The sequence below is a fragment of the Mustela lutreola genome, chromosome X (genome assembly GCF_030435805.1).
Source record: "Mustela lutreola isolate mMusLut2 chromosome X, mMusLut2.pri, whole genome shotgun sequence".
In the NCBI taxonomy this organism is placed as follows: Eukaryota; Metazoa; Chordata; class Mammalia; order Carnivora; family Mustelidae; genus Mustela; species Mustela lutreola.
This window is the reverse complement of record NC_081308.1, coordinates 116547067-116557373: the sequence shown is the minus strand read 5'-3', so window position 1 is coordinate 116557373 and position 10307 is coordinate 116547067. Positions and strand designations below refer to the sequence as shown.

The following is a 10307-nucleotide window of genomic DNA, read 5'->3' as shown; positions in this document are numbered from 1 at the left end:
AGATGTATTTCGGTGGGTCATACGCTTTGGGGATGATTACCAATATGTATCTTGGGGGATGGGGGTAGAAATAAAGGAAGTTTCGAAGGCATTTCTGTATGTTTAAAGTAGACTCCCAGGATCCTGGGGTGGGGTGGGGGCGGGGGTTGGGCTAAGATTGCCATTTGCCCTTAGCCTAGTGTCAACACTGAGGCAGCTGAGCTTCTAGGGTAAGGTCACCCTGCCTGTTTCAAGGACTTCTGATGGGCTGTAAGTAGTAAGGAAATGTAATGTTTTCTTTCTTTTTTTTTTAAGATTTTATTTATTTTAAGATTTTTAAGATTTTAAAATTTATTTATTTTATTTATTTATTTTAAGATTCATTTTAAGATTTATTAATTTTACGGCGAGATAGCCAGAGAGCACAAGCAAGGGGAATGGCAGAGGGGGAAGCAGACTCCCTGATAAGCAGGGAGCCCGATCTGGGGCTGGATCCTAGGACCCTGAGATCATGACCTGAGCCCAAGGCAGCTGCTTAACTGACTGAGCCACTAAGGTGCCCCTAATTTTTTCTTTTGCCTCTGTTTCCCACATCACCTCTACCATCATACCGAAGCAGGAGAGTGAGGTTGTTATCTCAAAGAATGACTATCGCACCCAATGGAGAGTGAGCAAAGCTATAGAATTTTATTGAGCAAGGATACAGAAAAAGCTCTCCCGAGACAGGTTCCGACCCAACTGCAGACGTGGATCTCCGCGGACAGTCTTTTATTTAAATCTGACCAGGGAGCTTGTGGCTTAACATTCTTGTGAGGTCTTGGTTTGAGTAAGGACTGGTGATAGCATCTTTAATGGCTTACTTCTTTGTGGTCTGGTCATTCTTCGTGGTCACAAAGTGACTGCTTTAAAAAGACCCCACCTAGATGCCCACGGCAGGGTGGTCTGGTTTGTTCCCTTATCTCTGGTTTCGTCATGCCTCAGCATTTCTGGGATTTTTGGTGAGCAGTGTCAGGTCGTCTGCTACCTATCCCTCGCTACCTAGCCCCGCCTGTCCCTTACTCAGTACTCTTCTACACAGAAGTGCACACTTTGTTTTGTCACACAGACTATTCAAAAGACCTGTACTCAGCTTTGCGCAATGGCAGTATCGTAGCCAATGAGGTTTATCCGAGGCGCGATTATTGCTAATTGAAAAGACCTGTACTCAAGGGCTGAAATTTAATAAGATTGATACTTCTCACTATTTTTAAAAATATTTTTAATTTTTTAAATTTTAATTTAATATTTATTAAATTTTAAATTTTAATTTAATATTTTTAAATTTTAAATTTTAATTTAATATTTTTAATTTTAAAAATATTTTTAATTTTTTAAAAAAGTAATCACTACACCCAACATGGGGCTCAAATCTACAATCCCAAGATCAAGAGTCGCATGCTCTACTGACTGAGCCAGCCAGGCACCCTGTCCCACTGCTTCCTCTGGTAAAAGTGAGTTTGTCTTTCTTCTTCAAGTGTGAGGTGACAAAAAGTACAATGACTCTTAGTACAGCCTAACGCCACGGCCTTGATTCATGGCAGATTCACCCACAATTGGTTTTGCATTATCAGTGAAAATGTCCATACAGGAACCAAAAAAAGAGACTATTATTATGCAAATAGTTTTGACCTTGGGGGCTTTGGAAGGGAGGGAAGGGGGGATAACCACAATTTGAAAATCATCCTTTTAGATTCATCTAGATTTTACCCCTAACCTGATGAATCACGTTCCCTGAGAGGCGGATGGTGGAAAAAAGTGGGGTTCTGTTAATCTGGAAGACGAATGGGATAGTGTCGACAGTGTAAAAGAACAAAAAGTCAACTGAGTCAATTCAAAGACATAATTGAATTTCTTCACTGATTCATGAATCAGACAGCATCTCTTCTAGCCAAGAGAAGCATGCTGAGTAGTTAGACAAAAATGGAAGGTTTTTATAGGCAGGAATGGGGTGGGACAAGGAAGTTATAAGCAAAAGAGAAAAAAAGAATTATTTTTCAGGCAAGGTCACCTTCCCCTAAAGGGAAGGGCAGGTGGGGGTCTAATCATGCAGATTACCTCACTAGTGCTGATCAGGAAATTCCAGACAGATTGGTTTCAAACGCCACTTCTTGGGAGAGGCTGAAACTGCAATTAGCAGTTAAGTCTTGGGGTGCCTGGGTGGCTCAGTCGTTAAGCGTCTGTCTTCTGCTCAGGTCATGACCCCAGAGTCCTGGGATGGAACCCCACATCGGGGCTCTGTGCTCAATGGGAAGTCTGCTTATCCCTCTCCCACTTTCCCGGCTTATGTTCCTCTCTTGCTGTGTCTCTGTCAAATACACAAATAAAATATTAAAAAAAAAAGAGTTTAGCCTTGGTGGGACTTAACATAAGTTACTCCATTTTGGACCTCTGGGCTTTTGTTTCTATTTAACAATAGCCAGTCAAATGACTCTTCATTCACCAAACAAAACAGGTTTAGTGGGATAATTAGAGGGAAATGGCATAATGAAAGGTTTGAATTAAGATAAATTTTTGCTGATTACAAGGGTTATCTAGTGTGTAACTGTTGGAGTGGGTGGCTGAGTGGAAGAGAGGGTCTTTGGAAACAAGGAGATCAAGGCTAATGGGTGGGTTGACCGTGTGGACATTGAAGGCCTCCGGGTTAAAGGCAGCAAAGCTTACAATAGAAAGGAAGACTAAGATCTAGTTGTTAAAAGTCTCCAGTGGATATGGAGGAGTGGCTAGACATTCAGGCAAAACAGGGACCAATAGAGGAAGCATTAGCACAGCTGAACAGAATGGACTTCAAAGGAGGGAGTAATGGTTTGAAAGTCCTGTTCACCAGTGTGAAGGACACTAACCACCCCCCTCCCCGCCAGCCTATGGAATGTGGGGTGTTGAGAAATGAAGTAAAGACTATTTGAGAAGACTGCAAAGGAAATGGTGTCCTCAGAAGAAAATCAGATTTCCATTAAGATAAGGAGATGGAAAAATTGTTCAGAAAAGGTGTTGAGGGTATAAAGAAGTGTAATAGTTATGTAGTGGCCATTCCAAAATAGGCATGATGGAAGTTTTTGGTTGCCCAGAGAAGAGCAAATCTTTGTGTCATGAGAAGAAACAGAGGATTTCGGTGAGAATATACTTGGGAGATGGGGGAGCAGGAATATATGACTAGAGGGACTTAAACAGTTGGGAAAACACCTTGGAAAATAAGCCTGTAACTACCCTAGATTTAGCCCTGACAGCCTCTGGGAGGACTAGATTATGAAAATTAATAAAGGGAAATAGAGCCTGGAGATTGGATGGGGGAGCTCTCACACCCTACCATTCCGCTCAATTGCAAACCTAACAGGAAGAGAAGGATCTGGCACACAGATACTCCTTTACTATCCCAGCAGGAGGAAGAAAAGCTTTCCTCTTCCCCCTGGCAACAGCCCAGCCAATGAGAAGCCACTATACTTAGAACTCCCAGTTTACTCCAATGGACTCCTTGTTTACAACTCCCCGCCTCTATAAAAGAGCCTTCCTCTTCTTCTTTTTCTGGACTTGCCTCTGGTTTTGCTGTAGTTTGCTTGTCCCAGGTCCTCTACTATTGCAGAATAAACATAGTTGGCAGTTTATTTTTATTTTATTTTTTAAAGGTTTATTTATTTATTTATTTGAGAGAGAGAGAGAGAGCAGGAGCAGAGGGGAGAGGGAGAAGCAGTCTCCCCACTGAGCAGGGAGCTTGATGCAGGGGTTGATCCCAGGATGTTGGGATCATGGCCTGAGCCAAAGACAGAAGCTTGACCTACTGAGCCACTCAGGAGCCCTGGCAGTTTATTTTTTAAGGTTAACAAGACAGACATCCAGAATTCAGCCTAGATTTGGGGGGGAAAAAGGCCATGAGGTTATCAAGTCCTGTGGGTACTGGGGCGGGATGGAGTGGGGTGGATGGGAACTGACCATCTTGTATTTTGTTAGACTAAAGGATGCTTCACGGGGTGGGGGGGGGGGTTCTTTTGTTTGTTTGTTTGTTTGTTTTCCAGAACAAAGGAGTATCTCCCTGGAAGTCTGCAAATCCATACCTCTTAATAGATGTAAATGATTCCAGCTTTGAAATGAACTCCAGTTTTTAACAATCTCATTAGAGTTATTTAAAACTGTAGAGGCGGCTACCAGAGCACCTATTCAGTTACAACAAATCCCATTAAGTGGTATACATTTAAAAAAAAAGACTATGAGATTGTTATCAATGGGACCAAAAAGAGCCAGGATTGTTCCTGGTTTAAATATTTTAAGATACTGCTCCAACCAAACCAAAAAATGGGATTTGTTACCTATACGTAAATAATCTCTACAGTTTTAACCAGAAGTCACTTGGTATGTCATGATTTTTAAAAAAGATTTTTATTTATTTATTTGACAGAGAGTGGGCACAAAGGTGGGGGGCAGGAGAGGGAGAAGCAGGCTCCCCTCTGAGCAAGGAGCCCGATGAGGGACTTGATCCCAGGACCCAGGGATCATGACCAAACGCAGACACCCAACTGACTGAGCCACTCAGGTGCCCTGTCATGATGTTTTTAAGGTAACTGACTATAGCTGGTTACTTCCATAGTGGTCAGTTTTACCTAAAATGCTGCAGCATTGGTAAATGACTAAAGGCAAGGAAGTGGTTAGAGCTGCTGATGAGTAAATTACCATAGCGGTGTTTTCTTGCCTATTTTCAGAGGCTTGCTAGTGTGGCCATAGATGAGTAGCACTGGACCCAAAACTCCTTGGTCCTTTGTGATCACAAAGGGACAAGCAATCATGGGCTTTCCTTCACTGCCAAGAATATACAGTTACGCAAGCTTAGGCAAGCTCAAATACCACTGGCCAATCAGAGTGTCCTTGGATGACATAATCATTTGTAATTTAGTTTTTATGGGTTCAATACGGTTTTATTTGGAGGTTTTGCTTCAAAGACGAGGAGCTCCTTTGGGTGTGTGTAAGCAGATTAAACCAGAATTGGTTTCTTAAACATGGAGTTGAGGTGTTTTATTTTTTTTTAAAGATTTTATTTATTTATTTGACAGGCAGAGATCACAAGTAGGAAGAGAGGCAGGCAGAGAGAGAGAGGAGGAAGCAGGCTCCCTGCTGAGCAGAGAGCCTGATGCAGGGCTCGATCTCAGGACCACGGGACCACAGGGCCACAGGACCACGACCTGAGCCAAAGGCAGAGGCTTTAACCCAACTGAGCCACCCAGGCACCCTGAGTTGAGGTATTTTAAATGTTGGATTTCATTTATTTAGTAAAGTTACTGATCTAAATACATATCTCACCTCTGATTTTACTCCAAACGCCAACATTAAAAATGAGTTTTGTAGCATTATATAAAGAACCTCCACATTTATATAATTCCTCCTAGGTTACAGATAGGAAAACTGAGGCTACAAGAGGCAGACTTACCCAGGGTCACACACAGACTTGCCAGAGATCAGGTTTTAACCCAGATTGGAATGCTTCTTGTCAACGCTCTTAACCCCTTCATCGCAGCAGAATGTACCTGCGTTCTGCAGTGGACCTTCGGAAAAATACTTAAAACTGGATTATAGGGCTGTCACTTTTGAAGTATGAAATCACATGGGCCAAAGTGAAGTCTAATTATATACAAGCTACATCTTAAGTAGCTGTTATAGCAAGATCTCCCTGCCATGGTTTTACTCATCCCAGTCATTAAAATCATCTGTGCCTCTGTGATGAAATGTTCCCAGATGGGCCATGGCATGCATGCTTACCTTAAAAACATTGTTTTTGGGTATATTAAGTTCTGTCTGCCTTCCAAGTTTGCCCATGAAGTGATTTGATAAGTAGATAAGCACCCTAGATGCTTAATGAAATTTTAGTCCTACCCTTTGGCATGGTCCTTCAAGGGTGTCCCCAAAGTCTAACTTGAAAAATAAAGAAGTATTTAAAAAAACATTTTGTAAACTTAAATATTTAAGTTTAAAAAATAGAAATATATTTTATGGAGCACCTACCAGATTCCTAGATAGAAGATCCCAGATTGGTGTGCCATTTATGAGAGAAGCCAAGGAGTTAAAGCACAAAGGCTTGGGTCATGGGGAGTGCAGGTGTTGGAAAGTAGCCCAGCAAGAAAGGGTGAAGACAGGAGGATAAGAGGAAGCTACTTAGGGTACGATGTGGGCTCTTCCTGACAACCCTTAAAATTTCCAGGAAAGTCACCAAATTTAGAAAATGCCGACTGTGTCAGGATTTCTTGTGGGAAATGGTGAGACTCATCTGGGTTTGATGCGGGACAGAACAAAAATGGCACTCACAAATGTCAGATAGCATAGAGGTGCTGATGTATGAGGATGTAAAAGCATTAAAATCCCCTGGAGTGCACTGACATATAAGCTGGGATCGGGGGTGACCCAAGCCAGTGTCTGGACTACATGACCATTAGATACTAGGGACTGCCTTTGAGTTTTTGTGATCAAGTTGACCAGTCTCAGTGGCCCATAGTCTTTCTTTCTTCCTCAGCTCTCAAATTCTTCATGATAATAAGTATCATGTCCCAAGTGCCTTCGATGGTGTCATCTCTTCACAAGCATGGCATTATTTCCTCTCTTCAGGCTGTGATCTGAAGGAAGCCTTGACAAATGCAGGATTTGAGCCCAGGGAAGTGAAGCAACTCACCCCAGTTTCCACAGCCCATGACTCCATGCATCTTCCTGTAAACCACATGGCCTCACACGCCCTGTTCCACAATCACCTTCTCTAGTCAAAAGGAATTCTTGACTTTTGCTTCTTTCCCCTTAACGCTATGCCCAAGACCGTCTCCCTATCTTGGTCAATGTTCCTTAGTGTGGTGAATAGAAAGCCTTGTGTGACAGTGTTGTAACCCCATAGGTGCTAAGAGTACAGGTGTTGTGGTTGCCACAGCAGAAGACAACAACAACCATCCTTAGCTCTGCCCATAGGCTCACTAAGTCATAGGCTCCTCTTGGTGTCCTTGAGGCCACTTCAGGCTCCTGGAGCATGAAAAATGCTCCCACCACTTAAAGAACAAAACAAAGCCATTCATACATAGTGTTGACATCTAGCAGGAAATTCAGTAAATCTTCTTGACTAATGGATCATTTCATCATTTTTATTTTTCTATGGGTCATTGGGTAAAGGGGACAGAAACTGCGGAACCGTGTTTCTGTGGTTGATTCTGTAAGTTTGGGTGAGGAATGAGGGCAGGAGAAAGTCTGTGTCCAGGACCTTGAACAGATATTTCTGGCTAGGCCTGCCACACACTCGCTGTAGTCCAGCAACCTCATCATACAGATGGGTGAATTTTGAGGTCCAGGATGAAGTAAAGGATTTGCTCAAGTTCATACAGCTAATTGGTGGGACAAGGGATATCAGTTCCTTCTTTTGCAAAAACTACTCTAGACAATTCAAACTCTCTTCTCCACCATCAAATGCCTGCTAATATGATTGCTATTACTTATTTTTTTCCCCCAAAATGAGCTATGGGAAGAATGAAAGGAGAGGAACTCTGGGCAAAGGCTTCCAAAAGGAATAGCAATGCAATATGTCTGAACAGTCTAGAATTAAAGGCATGAACTCTAATGCCCTTGTAGGCCTTCATTTGCCATGTGTCTGGATTGTCAACTGAGGAGAATGCACTTGAAGCTGTGTGGACTGCCCCACCCCATTTTAGCTACATCTTCCAGTCCCAGCCCCTATCTCAGGGTAATGGGAGAGCTAAGCAATACGCCCCATTTAGCTCAGAAGGTCCTTCTGAAAACCACCTGGGATCAAAAGTTGCTCACCTTTGTTAAGGCTGTGAGCAGTTAGTTCTCTCTGAGTCCCAATCCCAAGACTGTCGGTGTAGGTGCCTAGCAGATCACCTCTCTCCTGAAGTAGCTAACATGGGCTCTATCAGAATGGGAGGTCTTTGTAAACACTTGCCGACCCATGACCCTGAGTGGCGTGAGGCGAGGACATGAGGATACAGAATTGACCTGTGCCTGCCCTCAGTGGCCTCCCAGTCAAGCAGGGGAAGCTTCCAGGCAACAGTTTCACACATCGGCCCACCATAAACCCTTAGCTATAACCCATCAGGCACCACGCTACATCCTGGGGATACAAGGATGGACAACACCAAATCCAGCCCTCGTCACCTCAGAGACAAACAGGAGAACAACGACAATAACAGTGTTTCCCTGCTGTGAAAGAGGTCTGCTTAGAAGCTGAGGAAATTCTGAAAAGAGGGATCCAAAGGGAGTGTTGGTCATCAAACCCTTGCGCCACTGAGAAAACCCTGGGAAACCACCAGCTGGATGTAGGCAGCAAAGGCCTCAAAATGAAAGGATGAACTTTGTCTTTGGCTGGTAGATCAGATTCTTTGTAGGCTACAGGGCCTCAAGCCAGTTTCTTAGAGCCTGGGGGCAGGACAAGGGCCTTCAAGGGGAAGGTTTTGCCTGAAGGACTTGCCCACACAATTGTGACCCAGACTGCAGATAGATTCGTCCTTCGGAGCCTCCTCCAATGTTCTGCTCCCGCCATGATCTCTAGCTGTGAAGGCCTTTACCAGAAAGAATCCTAAACCAATTCATTCCGATAGGTGAGTGCCCGGGAATGGCAGTGTCTCCCACACTTGCTTAAAGAGAAGAATCCCCTTGGGGATTCCTAACTGTACTGTTGATTCTTCTGCTGCGGGGGACTAGATGCCAGTGGAACCAACCACGTGATTGGAAGCTTGACCCTTTCAGTCCCACCCCACTGACGTCTCTGGACGGGAGAGGGGCTGGAAGTTGAATCGAGCACCAATGGCCAATGACTTAATCAGCTATGCCTACGTATGGAAGCCCCCATAAGAACCCCAAAGAAGAGGGTTTGGGGAGTTTCCAGGTTGGTGAACCAGAACACTTCCACATGTCACCATGCTGGGCCCCAAACTCCACGGGGACAGATGCTCCTTTGTTCGGGACCTCTCCTTACCTATCCTTTCACATCCTTTGCAAGAAGCTGGTAATCGAGGGAGTAAACTGGTTTCCTGAGTCCTGTGAGCTGCTTCAGCACATTAACTGAACCCAGGGAGGGGGGGGGCGTGAGCACCTTTGATTTACAGTGGGTTAGCAAGAAGTACAGGCAACAACCTGTACTTGCGATTGGTATCTGAAGCGGAGGGCAGCCTTGTAAGACGGAGGACGGAGGCCTGACCCTGGGGGATCTGATGCTATCTCCAGGTGGATAGTGTTACCCTTAAAAAAAATAAACCGACCCATTATTTTACCAGCAAAAAGGGGTTTTATTCAAGAATAGGAGAGAACTGCAACCGGGGACAGGCAAGCTATGGCAAAACCATAGGCAAGCATAGAGGAGGAAGGAAGGACGGTAGGGGAAAGGGGGCAGTTGTAAACAAGAAGCCCATTGGAGTAAACTGGGAGTTGGAAGTGTAGTGGCTTCCCATTGGCTGGGCTGTCGCTGGGGGAGGAGGAAGCAATCCTTCTACCCCCTGGGCTAGTAAAGTCCCACCTGCTAGTTCCTTCTCTTCATGTTGGTTCCGTCATAGACCACGAGGGTCGGGTGTCAAGAGCCGCCCCTGCCAACCCCCCTGACTCCATTTTAGTAAGGTTTCCCCTGTATTAAGTTTCACAATAATGTCAGAATTGAGATGAACTGTAGGATGGTATCAGAGAATTGTTTGGGTGGCATAGAAAAACCCACACCTTTAGAACTGTTCGGGCAGAATCTTACCTGGGAATTTTTATTCGGTAGGTTTGGGGAGGTTCTGGGAATGCTTCAGACAAGGGCTCCAGGTGATTCTTCCCTTAGGGCCAATTTGGGAAATCCTGATGTAAAGCACCACCCTAGGAATTTGCAGTGAGGGCTTGATTCCTAATGTGAACTGTCAAACACACATACCTAAGCAGCAGAGTGTAAAGGCTTTTCTTTTCTTTCTTTCTTTTTTTTTTTTTTAAAGATTTTGTTTACTTATTTGACGAAGAGAGAGATCACAAGTAGGCAGAGAGGCTGGAGGGGGTGGGGGGTGTGGAGAAGCAGACTCCCTGCTGAGCAGAGAGCCCAATGTGGGGCTCAATCCCAGGACCCTGGGATCATGACCTGAGCCAAAGGCAGTGGCTTAACCCACTGAGCCACCCAGGTGTCCCAAGGCTTTTAATCATAAAGCAGACATTACATTTGAAGAGCATCCTATCCTTACATTATCACAGATACTATGAATATCACCACACTAGAACCTCCTAAAAGCCTAGTCAACCAGGTAGGCCAAGGATTCTTGTGCCCCCCCCCCATTTTAGGGGCGTGGAAACCTGTCAGAGTGCAG

General features: G+C 44.4%; 1 pseudogene; it reads left to right on the top strand.

Moving 5' to 3' along the window:
• Nucleotides 1–1106: 1106 nt before the first annotated feature.
• Nucleotides 1107–1261, top strand: LOC131822436 (U4 spliceosomal RNA; annotated as a pseudogene).
• The last annotated feature ends 9046 nt before the right edge of the window (nucleotides 1262–10307 follow it).